Source organism: Vidua chalybeata, chromosome 4 (assembly GCF_026979565.1).
Source record: "Vidua chalybeata isolate OUT-0048 chromosome 4, bVidCha1 merged haplotype, whole genome shotgun sequence".
In the NCBI taxonomy this organism is placed as follows: domain Eukaryota; kingdom Metazoa; phylum Chordata; class Aves; order Passeriformes; family Viduidae; genus Vidua; species Vidua chalybeata.
The window spans coordinates 11,684,964-11,697,719 of NC_071533.1; positions in this window are offsets into that span (position 1 = coordinate 11,684,964).

Below are 12,756 nucleotides of genomic sequence, written 5' to 3' on the forward strand. Positions count from 1 at the left end.
ATGCTGCTTCTATGTTTAATGAAAAACTTTCTGAAATAGAATCTAATAGATTAATTCAGTTGTCAAGTGTACAATAAGATGCACAGGAAGTTTTTGGTGGGTTTTTGTGTCTTTTTAATTATATAATGATCACAGATTTGAGTTTGGGCTTTTCTTTGTCTTTTTTTTGGTCTATGTTTTTGTGAGGTTTTTCTTTTTTTTTCAAAATTTGCAGAATGAAACACAGTAAAACAGTTCAAGTAGGCCTTTGGTTGCTTCTAGGAATAAATATATTCTGTGAACTCATGCATAAATGGCAAGTTTACACTGAATTTAGTGTGTGAACATTTAGTAAACACTCAGAATATCTTTCCTGTTAAAAAAAAAAAAAAAAAACCTATATCGAGATAAATAGTACAAAAGGAAGTCAGATTTTTTTTTTTTTTGTGAACCAGCAGGTGTAAATATTGGAGCTGGAGTTGCACTTCAGAGGGGAAAATAGTCTGTCTTGTTGTAGATGAGTGATGTTGCTTACATTATCACTAGAAAAAGCTATCTTAAAATCAGATTTAGGCATGTGTTTATGTGATGATAAATAAGGTGTGTGTAAGAAAAAGAGAAAGGGAGAGAGAGTAACCTTACTTTCCTTGGGTTTATTTGTTAATTAGGTTTGTAGCATGTTTCATGGAATGGAACCCTTCATGGAAAGGGACCTTCATTGTTGGGAAGCATTTTATCTTTTCCTGTTCTTCCAGTAAGAAACTATTCATCAGCTTTCCTGGGATTTCCAGTATTTAGCAACTGAAGGAATCATGATAAAGTAGCTTTTCTGCCACAGCAGAGAACACTGTAAGCAAGTAATGCTTCAAGTTGCACGCAGTGGCAAGTAGCATTGGAGTGCAGTTTGAGTTACCAGCTCAGTGCAAAAAGATGTAAACAGAGCACTTCTCTTCTGTCTGGCACCCCAAAATCAAGTGCAAATCTCTCTCTGGGTTGAAGTTCCAGCTTGCCTCTGTATGCATAATACAATAGAAAACCTGAGCACATGTGAATATGTGCAGTTAACATAAATAATGCTGATTTATCTGGGCCTAAACTCCAGGGTGTCCTCTGGGGGCAGAGAAGGGTAATTTGGCAAAGGTGCAAAGAAGCAGGAGGGTAGCATTCAGAGGATATGAATGTGGATATGGCCTTTCCTCTAGCCCAGTGGATTCTTAGAAATATATGACATCAAGAAATGCTGACAGCCTTTTTTTCTTCTTTGGTTGCTGTTAAGACTACCAACAGCTACATTTCCCCTTTATGTTTTTGTTACTTTATTATTATTTTTTTTCTGCATTTGAAAAGCCTTAATTCATCTACTGCATGTTTCTGAAAGGAAGAAAGGCAGCAATCTTATTCCCGACCAAATTGATGGTAAAATAAAACAACAAATCATGCAGTTCTGGGAGCCAATACTGTCAAGAGAGTAATTTTACTCTCTGATACTTTAAAAGCACTTTTTAAAGCTCTTCCTAATGGTGTACTTATAAAAGCAAAACAAATATGAGAAAAAGTTTCAAACAGCTAGCAGAGAAAGACTTGCCAACAAACTAGGTCCAAAACTAGTCTTGAGTACTTCAGTTTGCAGTTAAATCAGTGTCTCCTTCATAACTGTGATAAGTCTGATAACTGTTTGTGAGACTGTTTTTATATAAGCATATACGTGCAGGCAGGACTTTTAAATTTAGTGAGACTGCAGTAGTACCGGATCTATGGTCAAAATACTTAGAACATTCCCATTTCTATCCAGAATGGCTAGAAATTCTGTGTGATGTTGCCTTTCATCTTGGTCTATTGTTTGCACATCTGCAGAAACTGTGCGTACATAAAGTGCTTGCATAGCAACAAAATTATTCATCAGAGAGAATAATGTTTGTGTAAAATTATATTGTTGCTTTTCCCATTTGTACTAAATCTAGCCATTTCTAATAAATAATTTAATAACAAATTAAAATGATTAATTTGTTTTAAAAAAAAATATTATTAGTTATACAGAATTCTCCCATACATTTGTGCATAAGTTTTTGTGAGGCAAAATTTTCAGTATCATTTGAGATTTTGTGACTCTAATGATTTAATATTCTTGAAACTGATGATATATGTTTTTCATGTTACAATAGTAATTTCATATCACAGAGTTTGTTCCATTTTTTATACTTTTTATATTGCCGTTTCTTTAGCAATCCTTCCAAAGTTTGTGGAAATCAAAGATGTAAAACAGTTCAAAAGTATTGTCAGAATAAGTTACTATACCAAAAGTGAAAGCTGAATGAGGCAGCCCTACCAAGATGCTGTTACAATATTCCATATCCACACACAGCAGACTTGAGTAGTTGTTTCATCCCCTAAACCCAAATGTTCTTTCTCCTTTTCTATTCTGTTGTGTTTTAAACTCCTCAATGACCATCTTAACAAAATCTGCAATGCTGTTTTAACTTGGAAAAACAGCATTTCTATACACTCATATAGGTGTGTTTAGACCACTTGAATTCTTCAAACTACTGTTTTTAAACATTTTACCAATAGCCTCCTCTCCCCATCAAACAACAAAGTAAATAATGTGTTGATAGGGCTGTGTTACAAAAGCAAACATTTTCTTTTCTGAAAAAATTACATATTTCTGCACATCCTAAAAATGTAGCCAGTGTTATTTAAATGAGAAGATGGACTAAAAGTGTTTAACAGGAAGGCTGTAATTGATTTGGAGAATGGCTTCCACAGGAATGACAACTGTTACATTACTGCTTACATTTTCCAGCCATTCCCCCTTGTTCTACTTGTTCTACCTATTACTCAATGTCCTATCACACTTCCTTTTCTGTAAAAAGTCCCTCTCCAGCTCTCCTGTGCCCCTTTAACTGGAATGTATTTTAACTGGAATACTGGAATGTATTTTAAAGTCCTCCCAGAGCCATCCTTTCTCCAGGCTGAACAAACCCCATCTCGGGCTGTCTTCATAAGATAAGTGCAAGGTGACAAACACTACTAAATGTTAAGTGGATTAAACCAAAGAGGTGGATTTCATGGTCATTTTACTAGGCTGGACAAAATTATGTGGGAGAGGGTGTCTCTTTTATCTTTTTCTTCTTTCTTCTTTTTCTCTGTCTCTTTTTTTCTTTTCCAAAAATTGACATTCTGCAGGGTTGTTGTTCTAGGATGTGTTGTTGGTTTACTTTCAAGTCTGTATGATTTACCAAGAACCAATTCAGAACCTTGAGCATTATTTGAAGTGTAGCATGTCAAGCCAAAAAGAAATGTCCCGCAGCACTGTAACTTGGAAGAAATCCCAATATTTAATAAGTATTAGTCATCATTTTTAAACTCACCAGGAAGATGAAAGTCTTGTTTAAAGTAAAAATGAAAACAAAGGTTAAATAGCACTTGTTCACATTATTCAGCTCAGCAGGTAACTATTTGCAGTGCACTGCAACAAAATGCATCTTTTGAAATGTAGAAAAGGTAAAGTAAAATTATCATGACTTAAAGGATGTATTAAAATTATTTGTTTCGCATTGCATAGCATTGTCAGGCAAAATTATAACATGATGAAATATAACATTATTTTGAATGAAATCTAGCAGTCAGTTTTAGAAATATATCTATTAGAAAGCATGGAAAAGTACATTACAGCAGTAGTATGGTTGTTGTGCTCAAGTCTTTTTAAAAATAATACGAAACCACTTCTGATGATTCTGACAAAAGTCTAGATGCTGTACTAATAGATTAGGATTTTACTAAATCGAATGGAACTGTAAAGTCTTAATGTTTATCTAATAATTCACTAGAATTTTGAGGCATGAATCATGGTGTTGTTGTCATGTGTCAGCACTTATTTCAATGATCTGCAAATTTAAAAATAAATATTATAAAATAATTTTCCATCATGACTAATATAACTCCCATTTTTATAATCTCACTAAATGCTTTCTCTCTCACTTTTAGGGTTCAGTAATACTTTCAGCAGACATATCAGGCAGCCCACCTCATGTCTGTTCATTTTAATAATCTAAAACTTGTTACCCATTTTTTAAAATCTAATTTAATGTTGCCTCCTTTGTTTTTCTGTGTCATGACTTCATAACTATGTTTCTGATGACAGCTTGATCTTGTGCTTCTTTCTCTTTGACTTTATATGAAAACCTTTCCCAGTGGAGTTTTGGTACATTTGTGGAAACTTTCACGTTTAAACCATTCTCTCTTTCATGGTCGTGTGTCTTCAAACATCTTTCCTTCTTTTGCTTTTTATGGTTTCTCTTTTTACAGAGTTTCCTGTGCCTGTATTGAATGAATGGTATAAAAATATGCACAAATTTGCATAATTGCTGCTAGATGTTTTTCAGGAAGTTGTTACTTTCTTTAAAGCAGCCTGAGGAATATTTTAGGTTGCTGACACCTCTCCACTATTATAAAGAAATAAAATGCATAGAAATAGAAATAGAATTTACCTTTTCTGCTGGCATATGTAACTAACTGCAAATGCTTTAGGCTCAGAGGCAAAAGAAAACAGGTGAAAGAGAGAAATGCAAGGAAGTTATATGATTACTGCTCAAAGGTCATGTTTTGTAGTGTCAATAATGTAAATGGGCAAATGGGACTATGAAGCAAATATATGTCTTTATGAGATCTGCCCACATGTAGTTCTGAGGTGAAAGAGCACATGGTGCTACCAGCCATAAGAGACCTGCTTTATTATGACTCAGTTTTCTAAGTCTTATTGAGCTCTTAATTCGGCATTAAGTTCCTTTAGCCATATCAGAATTTGCCTAGCTCATTGGCTTGATAAGACTTAAGAGGCCAGACCTGTCCCTTACCTGGCTACATTGACTTCCATGAGACCTCAGCAGGGAGAAATTACTTTTATTAACATGATATTAGTGCTGCATACCAAGGGATGTATGTGTGTTGACATAGCATGCAATTTTAAAAAGATCAGTTTTATATATAGAAAATTAGGATGTATCTTGAGATTATTCTTAATGGATTTTTTTTTTAACTCAATGTTTGTTTTTTGAACCAGAAGTCCTATTTTAGCAGTGTGGGTTTGTATTGCAAATAGGAGCAGTCAGACTGAGCAGACTCTCTGTAAACATCCCTGGTAATGGAAGAGCACACCTAATCAAGCCAGAATCATGGCTAGTGTAAACAGTTTAAATAGTTAATGAAATTTACTTAGTAAAATGCAAGCTAGTGGATTTACATGTGGACTCCATATAGACAGAGGACTCTCTGTCTACTACCTGGCTTTTAAACCAGCCAGTTAAGGTGCTGGACTTTGCTGTGCATCAGAACAAACCCATCTTGCCTCCTGGTATCTAAATATTGGGATAGACTGCAACACCCTGACTTTGCTTGTTTAGATATCCAAGATTTAACTCTGCCTATACTTCTACAAGTGTGCTCTGGCTTCTCATGTAGATTTAGAGTTGGCTGAAATAAGGAGTTGCATAACAAGGGAGAAGGTAGTAATTTCATTAGTTTGCAACAGAGACATTAAAAAAGCCTGAATAGCTTAATTAGACTTTTGGGTAATCACTCCTAAACTACTTAGTTATTTTTGTTCCTTGACAACAAGCATAATTCAAGTTTTATTTTCTCTGTATCTCCTATTACAGGAATAGGAAATTCAAACCCAATTCAAATAATGGAGAAAATAAATTAAAATGTAAAAGTGTGTTTAAATTTGTCTTTTGAAAAATATCTTCATACTCGCTATAAAATATTCCTTATTTTACTGAAGACTTAATTTTTCATATGGCAATTTCCTGTGCCCTGAAAGTCTCTCCAATTGTGGTTCAAGAGGAATGTCCCAGGGATTTTGGAACAGTTCCAACAATAGTATCAAATGTTTGGTGATACCTACTGGCCTTTAAGCTCCCCTTTCATCATCAGTGAAGTCCTGCTGTGGTTTTTTTTGTTTGTTTGTTTGTTTTTTTGTTGTTTTTTTTTTTTTGTTGGTTTGGTTTGGTTTTTTTTTTTTGTTTTGTTTTTTTGTTTTTTGTTTTTGTTTTTGTTTTGAAAATAAACCTAAGCCCCCATCAAACAGGAAGATGAAAACCAGATGATGTTGGGTTGGTTGGATACAGCTACTCTTCAACTTTGGAAATTCCACACACAATACCTGTGATACAAAGAGCTTAATGGCCTTATTTGCAACAATTATGAGATTCAGTGGAAAGCAATGGTTGGAAAGTAAATGCTTATGCCTGAAACAGGGACCATGAAGATCTTGATTCACCCCCTAGTAATTTTGTATATGTCATAGATCTTAAGGGTAATCCTCCAAGTTCCTTTATTTCTGATTGTATGGGTGACAAAGTGCCTCCTTTTTAGCATTGATAAGTATCTTGGCTCTCAGCTGAAGGTTAAGCCTGATAAGATTTGTTGAAGTAGACCAGCCTTGACAAAGGACTTGATTTAGTGATTAATTTAGTCTGGTTTCCAGAGCTGGTTATCATAAAAAAATTTAAAACAAGCTAAATACAGCTCTTGTACTGAGAAAAAGGGGAGAGGATCCTCTTTTTTCTACTTATTCAGCAGTTAAAATATAGCCTCAGGATTATGTGGCTCACAGAATGATAGAATATCCATATTACATGGTCATGATACTCAACCATTATAGATTCTAGACTGGTTCTAGCAAAGAATGACAAAGGACAAAGTTTGGAAATGTGGGCACATTCCATTATTCATGCTCAGTCACTAAATATTTTTCTTGAGGGTGCCAAGTGTGAAAAATCCCCACCTGGAAAATGGGACACTAGCTAGAGCCTTGCAAGGAGATGGGACTTGTTTTGATTTGGGAGCTTCCTTTTCTTCTGGAAGACTGTAGAAGCCATCCCTGCCCAGGTAAGTCCTGGCATTGCCTTTGGGCCAGAACAGAGTTAATTTTTGCACTAGCCAGGAGGTCTGGTTGTTCTGTGGCACTGCATGTCATTGCCAGGAGTGGGGATAAGAGAAGGGAATCTGGGTTGGGGAGTGTGGCAGCACATCTGGGTGCTGCTGTTTCTGCATGGTGTCACATTCCAAAGAAGGAACACTGAGGGGATTCTAAAGATCCCTAGGGCGAAGTTAATACACAAACGAGGCTGATATTACATCCATGAGCAGTATATTAACAAGAAAGTTGGCCCTAACAGAGAAGATAGAAAAGGCATAAACAAAAGAAGAAAAAAGAAGAAAATAAGAAAAAAGAAAAGAGTTGCAAAAAAAGAGTGCAGGAGAGAGAGGAACTTACCACCATGGCTCTCATGATATCCTGTCAGCCCAATTCAGTAGTGACATGGTGCTGGCAGCAGTGGCACAGCCCAGTGAGTGGGCAGTGCAGGACAAGGACACAGCCAGCAGGCAGGACAGCAGCAGGACACCAGGACAGAAGCAGGGACGACACAAGCTAGGGCAAAGACAGCAGCAGGGACATAGCAACAAGCAGGGGCAAGGGCAGGGGCAGTGAAGGCTGGGCTAAGGGCCCAGGGCAAGGTAAGAGCAGCTATGAGTTGAGATAGTTCTAGGGCTCCAGGCTGTGCTGGGCAATGTGACATAGTCCATAATTCCTTAACTACTGCACAGGCCCTCCCGTGGTCAGATCACCCAAGGAAAATCATTGGCATGTCTAGAGAGATTCTCCTTAGCAGCAGGAATTTTCTCTGCCCTCGGGGGAGAGGAATCCTCCTAGATAGAGGCTTTCTTCACCCCCCTTCAGGGCTGTCTGGATAAATCCCCCTGGAGACAGAGATTTTCTCTTCCCCCTGAGCGGGACTTTTGTCTGTGCACCTGCTGTCACGTGCTGTCACAGCCAAGACACAAGCAGCTTTTCTAGTACTTTCCATTTGTGTTAGCAAAAACAGATTTAAAACAACAGTTCAGAACAAAATCCAAACAATGCCGAGGCATTCTTATTCTAACATTAATCAGTCCCTCACACATGGTGAAGGGTATTTTCATGTGTGAATCATTTGCCTTTCTTGTATATGCTTTCATTAATATTGCTTTTACCATTAATTTTTTATCTGATTGCTGTTTCCAATAAGTTGTTTTTTATCTCGACTCATCATCTCTGCCTTTTGTGCTTCCAATGCTCCTCTCCACACCACCACAGCAGGAAGGGGCAGGGGGATGGGAAGTGAACAAGGAGCGCATGTTTTGAAGGTTTGGTTCAGTGGGAACACTAAACTGGGGAACAGCATTCCTAAACCTCAGCAGGGTGGAGTATTTTTTGGGAAGGATCAGAAGAACATTGCATCCAGTACAGGAGAAGCACTGAGCTAACTGGATGCTAACTAAGGATGTTGTATCTCTTCGTAAGAGACAAAAGTACTGACTTTGCATTTTGCAAGGCAAGGCTGGGGAGAGGTAGGCAAGGCAAGGAGAGTCCTATAAGGAGAAGGAAAGCCAAGACCTGGAAAAATGGGTGGGGATTTCAAGTCAGGGGAAGGAAGGGCAAGAGAAGGCTACAGGAGGGGCAGTAAGGCAATGCAAGGTGTGTGGAAGCAAGGCTAAGCAAAGGAACAGTCAGGAATAACAAGGGTGTGCAGGGTTGGATTGAAACAGCAAGGCAAGGCAAGAGAGGGGTAGTCCATGCAATAAATGTTGTGAGAGGAACAGACAACACACGGCACAGCCACACAGAAGCACTAGGGAAGTCAAGGTGGGCAATTGGTGAGCAAGCCAGTGCAAGGCGGTGGAGTGGTAGGAAGGGCAAGGGAAGGAAGGCAAAGGAAGGGGTAATCAGGAATGGCAAGGGAATGCAAGGTTGGGTAGGAATGTCAAGGCAATGCCAACAAGGTGCAGGCCTGGCAATGAAAGGCCAAGAAAGGAAACAGGCAAGCATGGTGGGGGAGGCATGAGCATGCAAGGAAATGCACAGCAAGGGAGGTTTAGCAGAGGAAAACAAGTAAACTCTGGGGATTTCTTGTCATAGCCATGGCTACAGAATGACCCAGGTGTCAGCAGCTGGATGAACTAAGACACCCACCTCTCTGGAGCTAGTTCTGGTCCTCTACATCTGAATTTGAGGAATCATTCCAGTAAATACCATCTTCTGTTTCAGGTCCAAGGTTGACTGAAAGCTGTTCTACTATTAGATCTGAGAGAAAAGTGCATTATTAAAAGTGGTAGGAATGGGTCTCTCTTAAAAGAGAGAAAAGGGAAAAGTTTATTTAAAAAGCCTACTTCGATATCATTGACATTTTCCCTACTTCAGCAAACCCTCTTTTCCTTGCCCTAATGTCATTTTTAACAAGAAGGAAGCAGAAAGAACTTTTTCAGAAAACGAAGATACAATTTTCAGAACAAAAGTTTTGATAAGTGCATACTTACATATAAAAATACTCAAAATATAACTTATTTGCTAACTTTTTTCCAAAACAGCTGAAACAAAGCTGCTTGGAATTTTCAAGATGGTTGACATTTTTGTGTTTATTATTTTTTAACCAAAAAAAAGTAGATTAATAGTTTGTATAAACCTAAATAAAGTTATTTTTAGTTAAATAATTCAGTCAATAAAGGGCTGAGATAAAACTTGTTTGTATACAAGGCCTTTATAAATTAGTTATGTGCATAATTTGTCTTCCCCGCAGCTGTCTACTAGTGCATTTTTAGTGACAACCTATTTACATTCTTTCTAATCGTATGAGCAAGATCTAAGATAAACATCACTTATATGGCAACTGAATAATTGTTTGACAGCATTTTGCATCTTTGATGAAACATGAAGAAAAAATCCACTAACAATGCTGTTGCTTCCAGGACCAGTTATCACTCTGCAGAATACAAACTTCAGTGCTATGAAACTGTGATTATAAAAACTACAGATTTGTATGGATGTATGTATTCTTTCTATTGCACTTGATAATTCAGTTCATGGATTGTACAGAAAGCAGTACATGATTTTAACAAGCAGTCTTAAATGAGCAGATTAACAGGTAGAAGGAAAGGGATTAGGTTTTTATCTAGCATCAGCATTGCGTGAGAGAGTATCCACTCTGCTGGGAATAATTAGTTTGTTTAAAGCTCTTTAGATTTAAAAGTGTAATGTTTAATTATTGAGTGTTTGGAATTCTGTTCTTACCTTTTTAATCCTGTTTTTCATGGTTCTATATGCCGATAGACATAAAAAATGATTAAAGGCATGTTCCTTTATTTTTTCCCAATGTTTTTACTTCTCATATAGTAATGAAAGCAATTATCCTAAGTAAAAAATATAGTAAATATATTTGTACCTGAAATTACCTGAATTCTCAGTTTGAATGGCTATTTGTGCTTCATCAAGCAAGCATTCTAAAACTTAAACGGTACTTGCCTCTTTTAACCACCTTTAGGTCCTAACTGATGACAAATCTGCTCATGACCCCATGACTACCACAGGAATTTCCATTCTACTGTTAGTTAAATAGCTTCATTTGGGATACAGTGCATACAGTAGAGTCAATGAGGCAGCCACACTGGCCAAATCAGCCTTTGATGTACTGACAAGCTGTAAAAAAATCAAAGCTAGTCCGAAATACTTAGAAATGTCAACAGCCAACTCAACTTTCTGTATTAAATAGGTTGCGTATCATCCAGTCAATAATAGCGTGCAATAGAAAGCAAATTCTCACATGCCTAATACTATTAATTTTTCTGTTAGCTTTCAGTAACCTATACATACATGTGTATAAATTCACATGCACATACAAACATCTGTTTCATAACATCATGGAAAAGGTTGGGTTGGAAGGGACCTTAAAGAACATCTAGTTCCAGCCCACCTGCCATGGGCAGGGATGCCACCCCACCAGACTAAGTTGCTCTGGACCCCATTCAACCTGGTCTTAAAATTCATATTTATCTATATTTATATGCATTTTTACCCATAATATGTATTTTTTAAATTTCTTTCTCCCGTATGCATTTCAGTTACTCTTTCCCTACTGAGTTTTACTAATGTCTATTTGATCTTTTTGGGGGTTTTGAAAAGTGACTTTTTTGCTAAATCCCATTCTCCACTGATTTTTTTACAAGCCATATATCCTTAGAGTTATCACAGGGGTAAAGCTATCCCTTCAGAGGGGTATTCACATCACTACTCCCTAGTCAGTGCTGGATTTAACATCATGTAATCACAGCAATTACTTTTGTCTTTTTTTTTTTTCTGTGTTTTGTAAATTCTAGGCTAAGATTAGCCTGTGAATACCTTCAAAGAGTAGCCATGTAATACAAAATAATTTCATTTTATTCCATTTCTTCCCATGTTTCAGATTGATTATTGAAGCCCAAGTAGCTGTTCATCTGTGCTCTCCTTCAGTTTGAGCATTCAGGAAAAAACCCCACTTCTTTCCACATGCATTTTCAAGAAGAGCTAAAATAAAAAGCAGATTTCTTTGTGAAAGTTCATTTGTTTAGGAATATCCTTAGAAGCCTGGTTAATGAATGAAGCCTTCAGTGTTCCTTCAGTTGTCTGTATGAAGCTCTGAAGTTTATTTGTGACTTAGATCTATCCTAAAAAGGAAACTAGAAAACTTTCAAGCCTGAAATAAAAATTAGACTTGCATTGTTTAAAAATGTGGTGCTAATGGTTTCCTACTGGGGAAACACCTGTTACTAGTAGAGAATTAAAACAATGTTCCAGATCCCATGAAAGTGAATAAAGAGCTCAAAGAACCATTCAGACAGAAAGCCTTCAACAAAATTCAACAAAGACTATCAATCACACTACAAAGCCTTGATGAAATATTTTCATTACTTCTAAACAACAAAAGGTGTCTTCCTGGGAAAAAAAGAAATCCTTGGGGATATTTCAGCTGATTAATTATACAAATAAATTGTCTCTTTTGTAACAAAATGGTTACAAACAACATTGCAATGTGCCTCTCAAACTTCAGAAAGTAGGCATTTCAATACTGGTAGGAAAATTTAAATTTCAAAGCATGTTCTTTTTCATTTTTAGTAAATGCCTGTATGTTTAGGAAGAAGAAAGTAATTGAAGGCAAATCTGAGGGAAAGCTATCATAGAGGGTTTTATTCTTCCCTTCCAGCTCCTGTTGATTGGTATTTTATCTTGAAATTCATCCCATTGATCAATGGTGATGATTTCCATAGGAAGACAGTACGCAGGATGAGCACTGTAGCATATTTCAGACCATAATTCCCTGAAATCAACAGAAATCTGTATGTGCACTCAATGACTATTGTCAAGGATGACTCCTCCTAAAGTAAACACAGAAATGAAAAATTTCTACACTGAGACCTGGCATAATAGAAATAGCCAGGAACTAATGAAAGTGAACTCCCTATTTTTTGCAAAAGTTTCAGAGGTGTTGTATATGTGATTTTTTCCTTGAACTTTGAAGACTAAGAGCAACTAATATGATAATTTTCATGGTTTTGGCATGGCTGATAACATGTAATTGTATTAACTGAATTCAAATCAAGTACCACAACTTCTGGTTGAGCTAGAGGATATTGTTTAATAAGATAGCTAATATTATTTTAAATACTTTATGTAGCAGAGAATTGACTGCTTCAACACAGAAGTTGCTCCACTTTTATGATTCTCAAATAATCATTTATTGTCTGAATGTATCCACTGTCAGTAGAAAGACACTGCAGTGTCATGTTGTACCAGTGTCTGCATCAAAATTCCTTTATTAAAATTCTGTTTTCTTGCATAGATTCAGAATCACTTTTTTAAATAAATGAGCTCTTTAAGTTTCTTACTGTAAAAACAGATTTCCTAGAGTAAAAAGCATTTTCAGTCCT